Genomic DNA, 20167 nt, shown 5'->3' with positions numbered 1-20167 from the left:
ATAGGTTAGTGTATTTGTTATTATGTGATCTTGATGGTTGTATTATCATTGTTATGTTGTTGGTTAGGAGCATGTGTTTATGATAGTGATGATGTATGGCTATCATCATGTTTTTATATGTAAATGAATGAACAATGTATTTATGGACTAATAGATGAGATTGCAGCTAATGATATAAGGGTCTTAACGATTGTCAGATAAGTATGAGACTCCTATGCTTAGATTTGTTGTTTAAACCTATAGATTACATAATTGTGACATGTTTGACGAAATGCCTATCATGAATAGTAGGGGTCTAGTGTAATCCTTGTTTATGGTTTTACAAATGCATCATTGTTATGTTGTGTAAATTCATTTCAGAAAGTGTCATTGACTTATGGGCAGTGACTTGGGCTAGAAAAAGTGGCTCAAATCATGGAGAGGCAAACACATCACTGGGCATTTGGCAGAAAAGTCCCTCCACGCATGCATGCCAATATCAAGGGAGCGTTTGGGAGTTTAATGGTCTAAAAATTCAGTGGAATCCAGACACTAGTTAGTTACTTGAGAGGTTGGGATGGTTCCTAATAGTCATGTTTCTAATTTGGAAGGTATGTATAGCGTGTTTTCATCCTATCCAACGAAACAAAACCCTCATGATGATACATTTCTTCCGCATTATGGATCCATGGAGTACGGGTTCCCTAGATCGTTGTCTGCTGCGGACCGAAGAAGGTTTCTTCAAACCTCTGAAAACGGCGATGCTTTAGGCTACAATGAGGTGACGGTGGCTTAGGACGGCAGTGGTAAGTATACAACAATCACTGAAGCGCTGACTGCTGCTCCAAACAATAGTTTAGATAGATATGTAATATACATCCGAGAGGGAATCTACTGTGAATATATTGAGGTTCCCATATACCAAACGAATATTATATTGGTAGGAGATGGCATAAAAGCTACTGTGATCACTGGTAATAGAAGCGTTGCCGACGGATGGACTACTTACAGCTCTGCAACATTTGTAATCTGCTTTACTCGTTTGTGTGATAATTTGAAATTTTCAATTTTTCCGCTGCGGGGCGCAGTAAAGGTTTTGTTTTTTTAGTGAAGGATCAGTGCTGGAATTTCAAAAAAAGGGGTTGCATTTCGACTTAAATGGTTATTGATATTTATGTCCTTAATTGTATTCTCCCAAACTCATTACTGTATTGGGTTGATAGGTGGATTTTAGGTTACAGTTTTCTTAGCCTATGGTATTGTGGAATTTTAACATATAATTAAGTTTTTAAATGAAGTTGGGATGCCTCATTTTAATGAGTTTGAAGTGACCAATCAAAATTTCATTGCTTTCCCTGAACGCAATTGGCAGGATGGTCAAGAAAATAAAATTATCATGGTCGAGAGAAAACGATGTTTCAGCTGAATTTTGTTACCATGGTAAATGGTGTCTTGTGAATAATTTTATTATTATTTTACCATTATTATTATTTAGGTAATTTAGAAATATAAATTAAATAATTAGTAAATTTTAATAAAATAAAAATATTTATTTCATAATATATTTAATAATTTCAATATTAAAAATTAATTAAATTATAATTTAATTTTAAATTATTATTTTATATATATATATAATAATAATAGAAAAAGAACATGTGACAAGATTCTTAACCATAAAGATTCATCATTTTTACTGTAGAGATTCCTAATTTATAAATGAATTTTATTACAATATTATGGGCCAATATCATGGTTTCCTAATACCATGTGTACAAAAAACCATAAACTCAAATTCATATGATACATGTTCATAAGACATTTTTTTTAATTAATCAATTTAATTAAAAATGTGATAATTAGTTTTGAGATAAATTTTAACTTTGATTTGTGGCTACCACTAAAAATGATTTTACAATATGAAGCTAAATCCGTACTATTTACCTAATAACACAAAACTAGAAAATGTTGGCCAACCAGTTCCTAATCAAAACTAGAATATGTAAGAAAACAATTGCATAGAATATTTAGGTCTAACACTACCTAATCAAAACTAAAACATGTAGAAAAAATAAGGACTAGCTCTACAACTCAAACCCTAATGGCGGCAAAGCGGTGAAAACCTAAGGAAGTCATGACGAAAGTGTGGACAACCGACGCAGTCCAGTCCAGCAAAACTGTCAGCGGCCAAAGCAGAAAAGGAATGACAGAAAATGTCAGGAGGGGAGAGATCCCCTCCTACCGAGAAGTGGTGGCAGGAGACAGACAAAGCAACCAGGAGTCAGAGGAACGGAAGAGCACGGGCCCGGTGCTAGGAGCGGCCTGGCAATCAGGCCGCAGAGGAAAGTGCCTGCCATGTACAATAGAGAAACCCAGATATGTGATCCCAGCGAACAAGCTGGAAAAGTACCGAAGTTACATGAGGGACCATGCCCTTATCTGCAAGTTTGTCGGAGTCTGGCCATCGGAAAGGGACCTCACCAAGTGGATACAGCAGAAATGGCAGCCTCAAGGCCACATCGAGCTCAAGCTGGGAGCGAAAGGCTTCTTTACGGTAATCTTCTTTAACCTGAAAGATAGAGAACAGGTTTTTGATAATGGCCCGTATTTTTATAATAATGCCGGTCTGTTCTTGCGTTTCTGGGAAGACTGCTATAACCCTGACAAAGAAACCTTTCTGGCTGCTCCTGTCTGGGTCCGTCTATTTGGGCTCCCCACAGACTTCTGGGACCCGGATATCCTGGAAGGAATAGGCAACTCAATAGGAAGCTTCGTGAAAATAGCAGATACTACAAAGAAAGGTAGATACACCTCGTATGCCAGGATTTGTGTCTACATGAACCTAGCAAACCCCATCCCCGACACTATAGAGCTTGAATACCATGAAGAGATCTGGCAGCAGAGCATAGACTATGAACACATCCCGTTTAGGTGTCGTAGATGCCATACCCATGGCCATCTAGCAAAGGAATGCCCAATAACCAGGGAGGAAGAAGAAAACAGAGGGCCCCAAAGAAACAAGAGAGAGTCGGACCAGGAGGAATTCCAAGAGGTGAGAAACAAAAAGAAAGCCAACAAGGAACCCCCCCAAAGAGATAGGAAAGGCAAACAACTTGACACAGTGAAACCAAACAGTTTCGCTATACTGCAGGTAGAAGAGGATGAGGAAGATCAGCACATGGAAAATCAGGAGGATAAAGGCTCAGACTGCAGTGAAACCAACGAAAGGATCCTAGCTAAAAGAAAAGCCCCGAGTGAGACACAAGAACAGGAGAAGGAAACAGAGGAACAAACGGATCGGATGGAGACAGACCAGGAGTCCAGTAGGGAGGACCTAAGCCAGGAAGAGGAAGTGTTGGAAAATCTGCTGCACGAATGGAAGAACCTGGATGAGAGGTTTATCCCCGAAGAGCAAAAGAAGTTGTATACTGAAACCTTCCAACAATACAAAACCAAACTAGAAAAAGGCAAAGCCCCAACAACAGAAAACCAAGAGACTCAAAAAGAAATCAGATCAGACCAGACTGGACAAAATAAAGGGGGAAAAAAAAGAGGAAGAAGAAACATCAAGGACTCCATACAACTCATGGGAGAAACCCTAGTCAACACTGGAAAAGTAGTCCCGCTATCAGCGGTGTTCCAAACCCTCTCTCAAGTTAATCAATGATTTTGACCTCATGGAATATCAGAGGCTTAAATAGTAAAGGAAAACAGAGACATCTGGCAGCACGACTCAAACAAGACAAACCTCAGATCATGCTTCTCCAAGAAACCAAAATCCCAGGACAGAAAATGGAGGAAATCCTCAATAAAATAAAACCAAGATACGAACATGTCACTATAGATCCCAAAGGCAGTGCAGGAGGGATAGCTATTCTCTGGAACCCAGCTGAAGTCCTCGCTGACTGGTGGATAGGAATGCCAAGAATCCTCACTGGGAGATTCAGACTAATAGGACAAAGTGAATGGGTTGTAATCTCAGCTGTATATGGGCCCCACACCTGAGCAGACAGAGACCTGTTCCTCACTCAGCTGACTAAGCTCCGAAGTTTACACCAGGAACAGAGATGGATCCTGGCTGGAGACTTCAACTTAATCGCTTCTCGAGAAGAGAAAAAAGGTGGAATAAGCAGGGAAGACACAGAAATGGAAAGATTCAGAGAAGTGCAGACAGAATTAAGAGTAGTGGATATCCCAACCATCAACGGGAAATTCACATGGAACAATAGAAGAGGTGGTTCCAAACAGATTGCTTCAAGACTAGATAGATTCCTCATCTCAGAACACATAATCGAGCTGGATATCTTCTATGAAGCCTCTATCCTACCCTCAGCAGGGTCGGATCACTGGCCAATAAAGTTGGAAATAGCCTTAAATAATCAGAGCAAAAAGAGACCCTTCCGGTTCGAGTCCTTTTGGCTCCGAGCCCCTGACTTCCTAGACAAAGTAAGAGGCTGGTGGCAGGACAACAAAAGTGGAAAGGAGGGCCTCAGCAAAATGCGCTCATTTCAGCAAAGGCTCAAAGAAATTAAAAGCAAAATTAAAAAGTGGAACAAGGAAGAATTTGGCAATATCCAGCAGGAGCAGGGCAAACTCCAATCCAGAATGGAAAGAATCCAGCAACAAATCATCTTGGAAGGCCGAAGTCAGGCTCTGGCAGAGGAGGAAGGTAGAGTAATCACCCAATTAGAGGAAAGGCGAAAACAGGAGGAAATCCTGTGGAAACAAAAATCCCAAATCCAATGGCTCAAAGAAGGTGACAAAAACTCCAAATTCTTCCACAAAGCCATGATAAACCATCGCCAACACAACAGAATTTTCTCCTTGAAAGACAAGGAAGGAAACAGAGTGACTCAGCAAGATGAAATTGAACATCTATTGGTGGAGCATTTCAAAGGTATTCTCTCTGAACCAAATATCAACAGAGCCGAGGACATAGACAAAATCAGCCACCATATTCCCAAGAAAGTCTCTAGAGATCAAAACCTGGCCCTTCTTCGGATAATCTCCAAGGATGAACTGGAGGAAGCAATAAACAAAATGGCTAAAAATAAGGCCCCAGGACCTGATGGCTTCACCATAGAATTTTATCAGGCGACTTGGAGCTTCATGGGAAATGATCTACTCGATCTAGTGGAGGAATCCAGGTGCTCCAAACGCATGCACCAAGGTTTGAATGCCACCTTCCTGGCGTTAATTCCAAAGTCTGGCTGCTCAGATGAACCGCAGGGTTTCAGGCCCATCTCCCTATGTAATGTTGTTTACAAAATCCTTGCAACTATCATAGTCAACAGGCTTAAGCCGATCCTGCCGGATCTCATTGCCCCGGAGCAAACTGGCTTTGTCAAAGGAAGGCAGATCACAGATGGCATCATAGTAGCCCAGGAAGTGATCCATTCCCTGAAAAGCTCCCGAGCCCCAGGCATGCTTATCAAACTGGACCTAGCCAAGGCGTTTGACAGGCTTAGCTGGATCTATCTGGAAGGTATCCTAAAAGCCTATGGATTTGATCAACGATGGATAAAATGGATCCTGTCTATGGTTAGCTCCCCCGTCCTGTCAATTCTCCTAAACGGCTCCCCCTCTGAAGCTTTCACTCCTTCCCGTGGGCTAAGGCAGGGTGACCCCCTGTCTCCTTTCCTCTTCATCCTGGCTGCAGATGGCCTAGGCAGATTGGTTAAGGCTCAGGTTTCCAAGGAACAGATAAAAGGCCTCCGCATCTGCGGAGAAGATATTCCGGTCTCCCACCAGCAATTTGTGGATGACGTAATGCTTTACGGTCAGGCCACCCTAAAGGAGGCCCAAAGAATTATCAAATCCCTATCTCAATTTAGCAGAGCCTCCGGGATGGAAATTAATAAAGATAAATCGGAAGTGTTTTTCTTTAACACCTCCTTGGCAGTCCAAAGGTTCCTGGCTCGTACTCTAGGCTTCAACAGAGGATCCTTCCCTTCCAAATACCTGGGTATCATGTTACATGAGCACCAATTCCGGTCGGCCAACTGGAATCTGCTTATCAAGAAAATCCGAAATAAAATGGAGAACTGGACCCACCGCTCGCTGAATGCCCCAAGTCGGGTAACCTTATTGAAATCTGTTCTGCAGGCCATCCCAAATTACCAGCTCTCATGCCAAGCAATTCCTAAGGCTGCGAGCCAAAAGCTGGTCTCCCTGTTCAAAAATTTCCTCTGGCAAGGGACTAGCAAAACTAGAAAGTGGGCCCTTATCTCATGGGAGTGGCTCTGCCGACACCCTAAAGATGGCGGTCTTGGACTCCGCGACCCCTTCGTCCTCAATCAAGTAATGGGCGCGAAGCTCTGGTGGCGGTGGCTTCAGGGGGGCCCTATTATAGACATTTTTGTGCCTTACAGCTATAAGCATGAAATGTCCATAAACCAAGGGATCCTAAGTCCCTAAAGATGTTGTTCCAGCTCCTAAAGAAACAAGGTCAACAAATTACAGCTTCTCCCTGGAGTTCTCCATCAGAAACTACTCAAAACTAGTCAAATCAGGATCAATTCAGATGCTCCACTAGCTGCCTGCGTTGCAAAGCACCCAAATACACTGGCTAGGTGCATTGCAACGCAGGTGAATGCACTACCAGGGTGCGTTGAGCGGGAAATGACAAATGGAAAAGTCATTCAACGAGGTGGAAAGACAATGGAAGCTTCCAGAATCTTCTCCAATGACACTTGCCTCAGTGAATTCGACCAGTGATGAGTAAGAGGCTCTCAGTCTCCAAGTGGAAGCAAGAACTGACAGAGAGAAGCCACAAGTCAAAACATAAGCTGACTCATCCTCTTTACATACATCTATATATGGATCCCTCATCCCAGAGATCCAGAGGCTAGAATTTTGTACTTTGCAGAGAATTGCTGTTGGTTTTGAGATTGAGATTAGTGCATTGGGTGATTTATGCTTTGTTGGAGGTGAGGAAGGGATTCCTTTGCTGGGAGGTAGATGCTGGATCGGGACTCACTTGGTTGTATCTCCTCTTGGATCTTCTTATTATATCAATAAAACTATTTGAGTTTCTCCTACATGCTTGTGTATCAATGATGTTTTGTTATATTTGCATGTTTAGCTTAAATCTGATCCTAAGCTATTTATGAATGTAAATCTATGTCTTTTGTGTAGTTTTCCTCTTCTGTGATCTTGCAGGAACTTGGTGAAGCTGGGCAAGTAAGGGAGCAGGCAGCGGGAAGCGAACAAAGAGGAGAGTGATTGGATCAACAAACTAGCGCAAGACACAGGTTAGTTACATCCTTCCTCTTCGTTTACATTTCATAAAGAAGAATACGAAAGTAGTTTTCCTTGTTTGTTGCTAAGGCACTGTCACACCTTAGAGTGGGATAGGGGCATTCTGAGTAGATACTTTTCCCAACAACAAAATGGCGACTCCGCTGGGGATCGTGTCTAGTTAGTTTATTTGTGTTTCTATTGTTGTTCATCTCATAAACTCAGGAGTGGCGAATCGAACTGCATTTGCCATTTACAAATGCAAAGTAGAGATCTGCTACTCTAGTCCATTCACTGGGCCTGTTTATGATCTGAACAATTGATCCACAAATGCTCTAATTGCCCTTTGTGATAGCTCTTAGTCCTCCTTTAAATCATCCCTCTGATTGTACCTTACTGATTGCTTTTACTCGGCCAAAAATCATAGATTAAACTGCAAACCGTGACCCAGAACCCAGAAGAAATTCTCATTTCTACTTCAGCACAGGCTCTATGAAGAGACTCTGCATTTCAGCGCAGTTCCCGAGAGGGCTACCTGCGTTGCAATTCAGTTTCTCTGTGTAGCAGGTGCGTTGATCAGCCTAGCCCTGCCTAGCTGAGGTTCTTTGCTCACTTTTTCCAGTTTTGCCTCTGATTTTTGCAGCCTGTTATCAGTGTGTGTACCTATCTGAAAACCCCTTTTCTTTGCCTTAATTCCGCCTCAGTTGTATAAAAGAAATTGTATTTGTTTTTGTGTATTTGTTACGTCATTTACAGTTTCCCATTGCAAAAGTAAATTGATCATACTGTCGCCCTTAGATCTAGATCTGTCGTAAGTGTTGTTTTGATCTTAGGAGAAAGTTTATTTGTTGTTGACAGTTGATTGCGCTTTTACTTTTGCCTTTTGGTTTGAATTTGTGAATTTCTAGTGTCGAAACAAGTGTTTACTTCAAAATCATAAAGTGTCGTAATCATCTCTACCTTTTTTATTTCGAAAAGAAGCTTGTTTGTGTTTTTCGCTTGAAATCGAATTCAAATTTGTACAACAACTTTCTTTTTAGGCATCAATATTAAGAAAGTGAAAAACAAATACATGCACAAGTGCATTTGCATATTGACAGTTTGTATGGCTTGATTTAGGAAAAGTGCATTTACAGTGTGCTCTTTGCTCTTTGAGAAAAGATTGTGTCTTTCTTTTCCCCTTGTAGCTAGGATTTTCATTGTTGAAAAGAGATAAAAGCTTGCTTATCATCTTTAGACTGCATTTAGGAATTACATCTACATCTCGTGGTGATCCAAAAAGGCAAACTTCTAAGAAAGATCAACCTAAAATAAACTGAATGAACTTAACAACGCTTTGTAACTTAACGCACAACATAGAGGTCTAGGCTAGAGACGTGTTCCAGCGTCGTAAAGCCTGGTAACTGTTGTCCTCACTGTTGGTTGGGTGATTCCTCCACTGTGAGATGATAAGTGCGAGTACGGATTGTGCTCCCACGTGCCGTCGAGTATATATTGGGAGACCCCTATAGGCATAAAACCTTTATCCATAGGAAGCCGTGTCGGCCACCCTACTGATCGCAATGCACTGAACACAGCATTCGGGAAGATTGACCACCCGTACCCTAAAAAGTATTCTGCGGTTTTGCGATTGGTTCGGCACACCCTCTACCTAGATCTCCAGAGCAGTCCCTTTCGTTCCTTTTCAGACTCCTTAACAGAAAAGGTCCATCTGAGCACTTGTCACTTCAGGCTCATTAAAAATTGAAGGAGACTAGAGTCATCTTTTGTTTTTTCTCGACTCTTTAAAATTGAAAAAACAAGTTGTGTCAAAGCGTGTTAAAATTTATTTTAAACGGAATATTCATACCCTTTTTCCTGCGTTGATCTTTAGGTTGAGAAAATGGAGCCTACCAACCAAGGAATTCCCCTTGGTGGAAATCCTAGTCCCTTCTCCTCTTGGGGAGATGTTGGTGCACCCCATATGGCCACATTGTCGCTTCTAGGACTGACAATTGGCTTGCCAGTTTGGCTCTTCTCAACCAATGTCATTCAGAACACCACTATTCCTGAACAGTCGAATCAGCAGTTAGACGAGTCCAGAGTTACCCACCAACCTTCTACTTCCTCTAATTCTTCTTCTCTTCCTTCCTCTTCGCTTGACGGGACTGGTAAAGCTAAAAACCAAGTTCCTAAGGAGAAGAAGGAGAAGAAGAAGAAAGAGAAAAAGAAGGAGCCAAAGGCAAATAAGGGAAAACAAGTGTCGTCTAATGAAAATCCACACACAGCACCGACCAGGCCTAAATCGCCATGTGTCATTTGTAGAGGAGACCACTTTCACAGAGATTGTCCTTGCATCCCCCGGATACTAAGGGACTGGTCTCCTCGTTTGCACAATCCGGTGTCATCAACCTCTGGAGATCATGTTGAAAGCCCACCGTCAACTAGTGAAAGTGAAGTCCCAGGACAAAAAGGGAGAGCTATATTTCCCTGTAGACTGTGCGAAGGCGACCATGCCCTCCACTGTTGTCCCTTCTTAGACGAGGCTAAAAGAGTTTTGGATGATCGTCCGGTTTCACCGTTACGACTTCCTCCTGGATATAAAAAACTCTTGCCGAGTCCGTCACCAGTTGAGAACCCAGCTGGCCCACTCAAGTGGTCGGCTGAAGCGTCTATCATTGAGGATAAGCCAACTGAATCCATACCAGACGAAAGTCAAAAGGTCGAGGCGGCAGTTGACCCGGTATTGCCTTCAGAGGTTTTATCTTCGAATGATACAGTCAATGAAGAGAATAAGGATGACACCGTCCAAATTCTCTTCATCAACACAAACTCCGACGAACATGGGGGAAATCTACCCATTCCTTTACCACAGGAAGGAAGTTCGTCAGAGCCGTACCCGGCTGTCTACTCGGTCCCACCTCCAAGCAACCTAGTTGTATCCTTTGACTGGAATTAACTAGGCAGACCCCGTTTGCCAGCAAGCATACCATTCCGAATTATCGTTCAAATATATAGAATGGTCATGGCTGGTACCATCATTGATGAGGGGGTTTCTATGAGTATCCTTTCCTCTATTGCTTGGAAAGCGCTTGGTTCGCCATCGCTCTTGCCTGAAATGAGAAATCTGACAGGTTTTGATAAAGGAACCAGTCGACCTTTAGGGATTCTTCCCAATGTGCCCATAACATTGAGAGGGAAGACAGTTCAAATGAACGTAATGGTAGTTCAAGGACCCTTGGATTATAACCTACTCCTTGGACGAGACTATATTTATTGCATGGGAGCCATCGTCTCCCCACTCTTTAGAGTAATGTGTTTTCCGCACGAAGGAAGAGTGGTCAAGCTCGTGGACCAGCTTTCATTTCCCGGATCATGCATAGCAAATAGTCATATATCCCTAAATGGTCTCTTCACGTAAGAAATGTCTCAAGTCCCAGTCCGTCCTCCCGATGAGCGCGAGTAATTCGGAGGGATATGACTGAAACCCAGGGGGCATGCGTCCTGGTCTGCTTCGGCAGGAAAAATTCGGGTATAGAGTAGGTTTCCGCGGGAGAATATGACTAGTCCGTACCCCGTTTGTGATTGGAAGAGGCGTTGTTTTAGAATAAGATTCTCTTGTCAAAGTTATGTGAGTTGACAGACGGAGTCACTCACCTTTGTTTATCTCGGTAGACATCGCCGAAGAAGTGTTTTGTTTGCACCGCGAATAGAGCAATCTTTGGGTAACCTGTAAGAGGTAGTACCCTTCCTGATAAAACGAATGTTTTGTCAGCTCGAATAAAGGGTGACCCTTCCTGATAAAACAAATGTTTTGTCAGCTCGAATAGAGGGAGACCTCGAAACTTTATTTTATACCTGGGGGCATGCAAACCTTTTGGAGTGCAAGCAAGGGGCGGCTATTTATTTTTAAAATTTTTAGGTCCTCCCTTTAAACCCGTAGGCTAACCCTTTAAACTCGTAGGATTAGTCGTTCCCTAACTTGCATAAAGAAAGGATGTGGGGCAAAAATCTAAATGTTGCCGTTTTATATGAGACATTCTTATCATATGACTGGATTAATCGAGCAGTTTTAGCACATAGTTCAAGCTCGTTAAAAAATAAACATAAGACCGAGCAAGTGTTTCAATCCGCGTTTAAGCTCGTTAAAAAATGAACTATCCTCCGGTAAATAACCACCGTGAATGTAGTACTTCAGCCATTTAAGCCTTGGTCGTGTTTGCACCATCACCTCCACTTTTCATTTGGCCGATCATTCACCTCCATTTGATTGTTTACCCATTTTGAGGAACAGCTGCGAAGAGTGATTTCACTAGCCATCCTTGTGACACTGCCGTGATTGGAAAATTCCAAACCTTACCTGGAATCAGCTGCTACCCATTTTATCACTCGTTCCTCAAAAGACGAGTCTTCTTTAAGCTCTTTTCATCTGACTCGTAAAATATGAAAAGATTGCCTAGTTTTGGCCTTCCAGCTCGTTAAAGCAACAGGAAGTGCTATCCCTCCTCTAGATTTTAATCTTTTTGGACCTGAGGGATTATTGCACAAAACGATCGAGCGCTTGTTTTGTTCGGCTCGTTAAAACTATCGAAATTTCATCCCTTCTGTATTGTTTTATACTTTTTCAGACTTAAGGGATTAGATGACGAAAAAGGAATTCTGGAGTTACCTTTACGTACCTTTTCAGACTCCCTAAAAAGGAAAAGGACCGAGTTATCTTTGTCGTTAAACTCGTTAAAAACATTAATAGTGACAAACTTGTCTTTAGACGAGAACGAGTTTCACTATCGCTAGGCTCGTTAAAACATAGCGATGGGTTTGCCCGAAGGGAAAATTATAGAACAAGCATATGTTATCCTCCTCAAGCTTGACAAAAATAAAGAGGTACTGGTCAACAATGACTGGGGAAAAATTGGGAAGAAACTCAAAGAATCTTTATTGGTAGCAAGTCGCTCTTGAACATGACACTTCCACTCCGTGCCTGAGTCGGGTTGGGTTGTTTCATTCACTGGTCACATCTCCATGGTCTCGCCATACCATCCACTTTTGGGGTAAATGCTACCAATCCATCATATAAGTGTCGCCGACATGTTCAAGAGAAGTCATCCAGAGAAGTCACCCGTGTCCCATCCACTACCATACATTATACTTCATTCTTTCATGACCGCCACCCTGAACCATATATCATCAGATCATTTTCACCTCCATCAAAATCATTTACTCCATTCCGTGTCATTGATGTGGGATACATCAAGGCCCTCCTTTGACGGATCGCTTCTTGTCGACATCAGCTCATTATCCGAGAAGTTGATCTAGGAACACCCCTTCAGTACTTTGAAGCTTGCATGCCTCAATGGCAAGTTTCTCACTTCCGGCGACAGGTATACATCAATGACCTTCGACCGAAAGATTTTGCATGGTGTTCGACGCCAAGTCCTTTATTCACACCACGTGAATTGTACTGCAGTACCTTGAGGGTCATTATCATTATCGGTGATTCCTCTCACGCTTGTTAACAGTTTACATCATTGACTAGTAATCAAGCGATGTCTTTCCATGTTCGACTTCAAAACAATTCTCACATGGATCAACTTGTACTTCGAGTGAAGATCGGACGAGATTGAAGACCCCGGATCTAGTTTCATCCATCCGGGCTGCGATATATATTCAGGAAAAATAAAGACATTGAAATGTACAGCATTGCGGCACAGTTAATCATCCTACCAAAAGGGATGATGACTTCATCAGAATCATCAGTCTACCATCAGACGATTGTCTGTCCTATGTACATGAAAATGAATTTATAAAGCTGAGCATGGGAATGCCCGCCTCAGCTAGATCATGAAAATAGTATGAAAATAATGTATTGTATTGTATCTTATTACAGGTCTCCTCCCAGCATTGAAAGAACTTCGGATCCTCCTAATAAAGCATTTCACCCGATAAACGGCCTCATACTTTAGGGGGCAACTGTTATAGACATTTTTGTGCCTTACAGCTATAAGCATGAAATGTCCATAAACCAAGGGATCCTAAGTCCCTAAAGATGTTGTTCCAGCTCCTAAAGAAACAAGGTCAACAAATTACAGCTTCTCCCAGAAGTTCTCCATCAGAAACTGCTCAAAACTAGTCAAATCAGGATCAATTTAGATGCTCCACTAGCTGCCTGCATTGCAAAGCACCCAAATACACTGGCTAGGTGCGTTGCAACGCAGGTGAATGCACTACCAGGGTGCGTTGAGCGGGAAATGACAAATGGCAAAGTCATTCAACGAGGTGGAAAGACAATGGAAGCTTCCAGAATCTTCTCCAATGACACTTGCCTCACTGAATTCGACCAGTGATGAGTAAGAGGCTCTCAATCTCCAAGTGGAAGCAAGAACTGACAGAGAGAAGCCACAAGTCAAAACATAAGCTGATTCATCCTCTTTGCATACATCTATATATGGATCCCTCATCCCAGAGATCCAGAGGCTGGAATTTTGTACTTTGCAGAGAATTGATGTTGGTTTTGAGATTGAGATTAGTGCATTGGGTGATTTATGCTTTGTTGGAGGTGAGGAAGGGATTCCTTTGCTGGGAGGTAGATGCTGGATCGGGACTCACTTGGTTGTATCTCCTCTTGGATCTTCTTATTATATCAATAAAACTATTTGAGTTTCTCCTACATGCTTGTGTATCAATGATGTTTTGTTATATTTGCATGTTTAGCTTAAATCTGATCCTAAGCTATTTATGAATGTAAATCTATGTCTTTTGTGTAGTTTTCCTCTTCTGTGATCTTGCAGGAACTTGGTGAAGCTGGGCAAGTAAGGGAGCAGGCAGTGGGAAGCGAACAAAGAGGAGAGCGATTGGATCAACAAACTAGCGCAAGACACAGGTTAGTTACATCCTTCCTCTTCGTTTACATTTCATAAAGAAGAATACGAAAGTAGTTTTCCTTGTTTGTTGCTAAGGCACTGTCACACCTTAGAGTGGGATAGGGGCGTTCTGAGTAGATACTTTTCCCAACAACAGGCCCTAACCTGTGGAAGATACTTTGGGAAAGAAAATACGACGAGACAGGGGAAATTGAAGACAAACTGAGAAGCACGACAAAGACCAGAGGTTCTGCAATATGGAACCTGGCTAGAGGCAACAAGGATCTGATAAGGGAGCACAGTTTCTGGGAAATCCGGGAAGGAGACAAAGCCAGATTCTGGGAGGAATCCTGGCAGCAAAGAGACCGTCTCATTCAAAAAGACAACCTCCATGTCATCCTTACCTTTTCGTCCCAGGTCGGGGCTTCAACTGTCGGCAACTTCTGGAAGCCCGACGAGGCTGGATACTGGCGAAATTGGAAATTTAAAGAAGACTGGGTAGGAGCACCAGAAACCGACAGATGGCAAGATTACTATACAGAGATGGCTTCTCGGAAAATAGCAAAGAAAACAGGGTCTGACATTCTCAGATGGGGCAAACGCATACAAGGAAATTTCACTATAGCAGAAGCCTACCACCTTCATAGCAACATCAACCATCATCCGGAAAATAATCAATGGAAAAATCTCTGGGAAATTAAGCATTGGCCTAAAATTTCTTTTTTCATTTGGACCATTCTACACGGTAGAGCGCTCACCTGGGACCAAATTCTGTGGAAAGGAAGCCAAGGCCCGTCCCGCTGTGCCCTATGCCTCTCCCAAGAGGAAACCATGGAGCATTTGATGAACCGCTGCTCCGTCAGCTCCTCCCTGTGGAACAACCACTGCAATTTGTTTGAGCGGCAGCACCGAAACCAGCAAAATATCGTAAGCACAATTATCAATTGGCCAAAAAAGCCTTACCTGAACCCGGTCGTTAACCGTGCCTGGCTCCTCTCCGCCGGATTCCTCCTCTAGAATATCTGGAAAGCCCGGAATGGGGCCATCTTCAAAGCAGAAACCAGAACTACCGCAGCAATCTGGGAGCAAGTCATCAGAAACCTTCGGGAAACAATCCTTTCGGAATGCTGGAAGGACGAGGACTGGAAAGTCTCGACTATGGAAGAAACTATCCTGAATAAACTAGAGGTCAGACAGAGTATGGTCAACCGCGGGGATTCTCGAGCAGATATGGCCAAAGAGGTGGCTGAAAGCAACCAGTACAGATGCCCTCCACATGGATTCACAAAATTAAACTTCGACGGAGCTGCAAAGCACAACCCAGGCGAGGCCGGCATTGGCGGAGTCTTTAGAGACGCAGAGGGAAACACTCTCAGAACTTTCGCGATGGACTGTGGGGAAGCTTCGAACAATGAAGCAGAGCTGCACGCCCTGAAAAGAGGCCTGGAAATAGCTCTCCGGGCAAACTTCAAACGACTCCAAATCGAGGGGGACTCAAAGCTGGTAATTGACATGGTCAGGAAGCTCCAGCAGCAAATTCCAGCGGAAAGAATCAGCAAAAGCTGGAGAACCGCTTGGCTGGTCAGTGAAATTGGGAAGCTCATTCCAAAAATTGACTATCTCCTCCCGACTCACACCAGGTGCGCAGGTAACAAGCCGGCAGATTGGCTTGCGAATTGGGGTTGCCGGAACCGGGGCAAGGAAATCGATAGCGTGGGTCTGCCTCATCTGCATCAGGAGGAGAAAAACCAACTCCAGCAACTGCTAAACGTTGATGCAGGAAGGAAAAGCATGGGAAAAACGAACGGCCAAGATCAGGCGGCACGCAGCGGAGGCAGAGATAATCTACATCAGCAAGGCTCGGACAGCTCCTACGTGGGAAAAGGCAGAGGGGTAAGGCAGGCACATGACGGGCAGGTGACGGGGCATGGCCAGAATGGCCGAACAAATGGAGGGGACGTGCGAGCTGAGGCATCATTAAAGAAAGATCTAGAACCAGCTCCGGAACTCGAGATAATGGGCAGGGGAAGGACGACAGGTGGCAACAGGAGTCAAGTTAGGCTACGGCAAGAGCAGCCGGACGGAGAAGGGAATGATGAAGCATGAAGTGGAAAGGACAATCCACGCCACTTTCCGAGATGGAAAAACCGGTTTGTGTGACGGAAAAATAAATGGACAAGCGGAGGCCGGAATTTCTATAAGCCAAGTGGTGGCATGCTCGACACGACATCGAGTTAATAAACCCGAGAAAACAGATGGCAGGCTCATTCCGCTCGGCAAGAAGAATGACAAAGAACGGAAAGACGCCTGCTCACCTCTGCGACCAGCCCTCCTCATCGGCCTCAGCAAGAAAAGGTGGTATGTTTCCTTCTGTCCTCGTCCCTCAGACATGTATGCTTGTTTCTCTGGTCTCTTGGTCTGGCTGGATATGCTTTGGCCCTGTATGCAGACCCCCTGTCGCTGCGATGATAAGGGTCCCTCGGGCTCCTTTTGGTTTCTCCTTTCCCAGTCCCTGGATGGGGAAGATTTGATTTATGGTAGTGCTACGTCCTGCTCTGAGAGTCAGGCAGTTTGGGGGGCTTCGCCGGGCTTCGCCATGCTTCTGGAGGGTCCTAGCACCCCTGATATTCTCTTCTCTCTGGATTTCTACCGTGGTTGGCTCCAATTTTGTTCCTCCCCTCCGCTGACCAAGGCCGTCTGGTTTCTTCGCTCTGTTGGTTGGGGGGTTCTCCGGACTCCTGTAAGAAGGTGGCGGGTCTTTAACCGCCGTGCCCATAATGGCACTGTTCTAATGTCACGTGAGACTACTCATGCTAAGCTCGTCGCCAAAATGGAACAGACCCCGATTAGGCTCTATATCTCTTACACTGACCCTCGGCTTTCTGCTGTGACAGGTAGGCCCAGAGGAAAAATGGCTCCAAGAAGGACCACTTCTAAACAGAAGAAGGAAGTCGGCACCAGTAGTCATTCAAATAAAAGAGGCAGGAAGCCCGACTTCGACAAACTCCTTCACCTGATTGATGGTTACATGACTGGTATTTCTCCTGAGGTCCGCGCTCTTATCCATGAATGGGAACGCGAGCTGAGGGAAATTAGCGCGAACCAAGAGATTCCCCGTGAGGACTGGGCTATAATCTCCGACCCGGGCACTTCCAGAGGCAGAAACTCGTTATTCAATAGAACGTTACAATTCTACTGGATCATGAAGCATGTGGTTGGCAGGGCCATGGAGGTTAACCAAGCGGTGCGCAAAGAGGAGGATGAAGAGCGCAAGCAAGCGGAAGAACTCCTCAAAAGCCAACTGACGGAAGAATCAACCTCCATAAAGAACATTCTCTTAAAAGAACTTGCGGCTGTCCAAGTGCAAGTTTCCAAAAACCATCTGCTGCTAAAAAACATGGAACAAATGACGCTGGAGCTCAAATGGGCCATTGAGCAGAAGATCCTGAAGCCGGGTGCTAACGACTCTAAGCCTGCCCCGGTGAATTTGTCGGATGAAGATTAGTGGTGTGTTTATTTTCTCTACTGTTTTGTGATGAATCTGAACTATATCTGGGCACCTTTCTCTGTTACAGTAGTTAGCCTCGCTTTGAATAAGCAGAACAATGGTTACGATAGGAAGAAGGAATTAAACATTTTTAAATTTTGGTCCGGCTTTCAGGCCAAAAGGTGGCGGTCTGGTTTCCCTCGGGCAGGCCAGCCACCCGAACTCTAGTTTAATGTATTTTTGATGTTATATGGAATGAAGAATGCCTAACCTTACAAAAAAAAAAAAAAAAACTAAAACATGTAAGCCAAACCCTACCTAATCACTAATAATAATAATAACAAATCAAAAAAACTCATTTTCATTTCATTTAAGAAAATGAACCATATATTCTAAAACTGGTGCCCTTTCCCCTTACGGACCACCAAGTTAACCACCCAAGATCGAGAGACATCTGGCAGGAGTGAAAGCCTTCCCCCTTACAGACTACCAATGGGTTATTCCAAATGACGTGATTTCCCTTGAATAAAAATGGTGAGTCAAAATGCATTGACAGAAAACTTGAAATATTTTAAATTTACCAATCAAAATACCATCAAAATACAAAATACAAAATACCTATGATCAAAATACCTACCATCAATGTCATGTAAATATCCGTATTATATCATGACGTGAAATCTGTGTATTGCAGCTACAGTGGGGCAAGACTTTATGGTTGAGGACATCTCCTTTAAAAACACGGCGGGCCCAGAGAAGTATCAAGCTGTAGCGGTAAGAGTTGGGTCGGATCTATCGGCATTCTACGACTGCAGCTTCAAAGGCTACCAAGACACTGTACGCACAATCCCTTCGACAATTTTATAGGGATAGCGACATTTGTGGCACAGTTAGATCCTATCTTGGGCAATGCAGCAGTCGTGTTTCAAACCTGCAATCTGCTCACCAAAAAACCAATCGATAATCAAGTTAATTGTTTTACAGCACAAGGTAGAGACGATCCAAATCAAAACACTGGAATCGTTATTCAGAACTGCACGGTCTCTGCTGCCCCCGATCTGGTTCCTGTGAAGAGCTCTTTCCGAACATTCCTGGGAAGGCCATGGAAAAATTACTCTGGCAAAGTTTATATCCAGTCATATATTGATGATCTGGTGGATCCGGCGGGTTGGGTAGAATGGTCCGGAGACTTTGCACTGACCACTCTCTATCATGGAGAATACATGAACTGGGAACACGGGGCCTCAATGGGTGGGCGAGTTCGATGGCCTGGTTTTCATGACATGAACATTTATGATGTTCAAAATTTTAGTGTGGTTAATTTTATTTCTGGGGATGCCTGGATACACAATGTGCCCTTTGATGCGGGTGAACGGAAGTAATAAATTGTGTGGAAGAGTAACAACTTTTGTTGTGGGAGGCAGCGTATAAAGTTTACGGGTATTACCAGTCAATTAATTTTTGCAATGATGTTTTCCTTTTTAAAATTAATAATGGTTTTTCTTTTAAAATTGCTGCCTTACATGATTATTATGTATTTTTGTTAACTTTTTTCAGTTGATATAAGGTTTGTGTTAATAAATTCTATTTATTTTGGTTTCACTATAAAATTAATTTCAATTAATTAATATTGTTTTAAATTATATATATAGAGATTAGGTTTATTTGTGATCTTAAACTAATTAATGGTTTCTTTTAATTATATACCATGGCTATTGTAATTTCAAAAGTTTTACAAATTATATTAAAGTATTGTTAAAAAAATTTAAGTAATTTGGTCAAACTCATTTACTATAATGTATTTTGAAGAAGAACAATAGATCTGGGCTTATAATTTGATGAGCTGACTTAAGGAGAACCTTATAAATGATAATATAAAATTGAAACCACTTTTAAATAAGAATTTGGGAGGATTTTAATATTTTCAAGCAATAATAATATGCAAGCATGGATTTTGAAGAAATTCGTAATCTTCTAACACTGCTAACACCTACAAGGCACAAATCTAGTTGTATTTAGATTCAAGTGTGAATGTATACAAAGCATCATAGTCTGGGTGGCAATACATTTGGCATTTCCAAATCCAGCCAACTTTTTTTTTCTTCTAATGAAACTAACAAATAGACCCATTTTATAAAAGTTGAGATATATCACCAATGTGCCAAGACCTAAAAAACTACATATGACTCTCAAAATCAAAGGAAAAACAATTGTTTCACCAACATAAACAAAAAAAATCCAATCAATGTTTTATATAGAATACAATGGCCCATGGGTGTGGACATTCCCTTGTGAATCCCAACCTTTTAAGTTTTAGGCTTAGATGTTCATGTTTTACGCTTAAGTGTGTACAATGTAGGATCAAATAGTGTGAGGGAAGACAAAGACCAAAATTTTCTAATAAGTCCAAAGACTCACTATGTGTGAGTCTATGTTTATCTTGAAGTCTCATGATAAAGTCTTAGTATTGTTTGCATAACATACAACCATACTTATCTTGGAGTCAGCCAATAGAATTATTAATTTTTATTTTCTATGAGTTCATTTGCAATTGTTTGTATATATGGGTAAATTTTTAAGTCACCTATCAAATTTACTGTTTGAAAACTTAAGTAACTATCCT

The 20167-nt window shown here is 42.6% G+C and overlaps 1 pseudogene; it reads left to right on the top strand.

The window, feature by feature from the left end:
* Positions 1-667: 667 nt before the first annotated feature.
* On the top strand, positions 668-18976 carry LOC149175096 (pectinesterase pseudogene; annotated as a pseudogene).
* The last annotated feature ends 1191 nt before the right edge of the window (positions 18977-20167 follow it).

Source organism: Pinus tabuliformis, chromosome 4_1 (genome assembly GCF_031772625.1).
Source record: "Pinus tabuliformis cultivar Carrire ecotype Pingquan chromosome 4_1, CPIR1, whole genome shotgun sequence".
In the NCBI taxonomy this organism is placed as follows: Eukaryota; Viridiplantae; Streptophyta; class Pinopsida; order Pinales; family Pinaceae; genus Pinus; species Pinus tabuliformis.
This window is presented reverse-complemented; position numbering and strand designations above follow the sequence as displayed.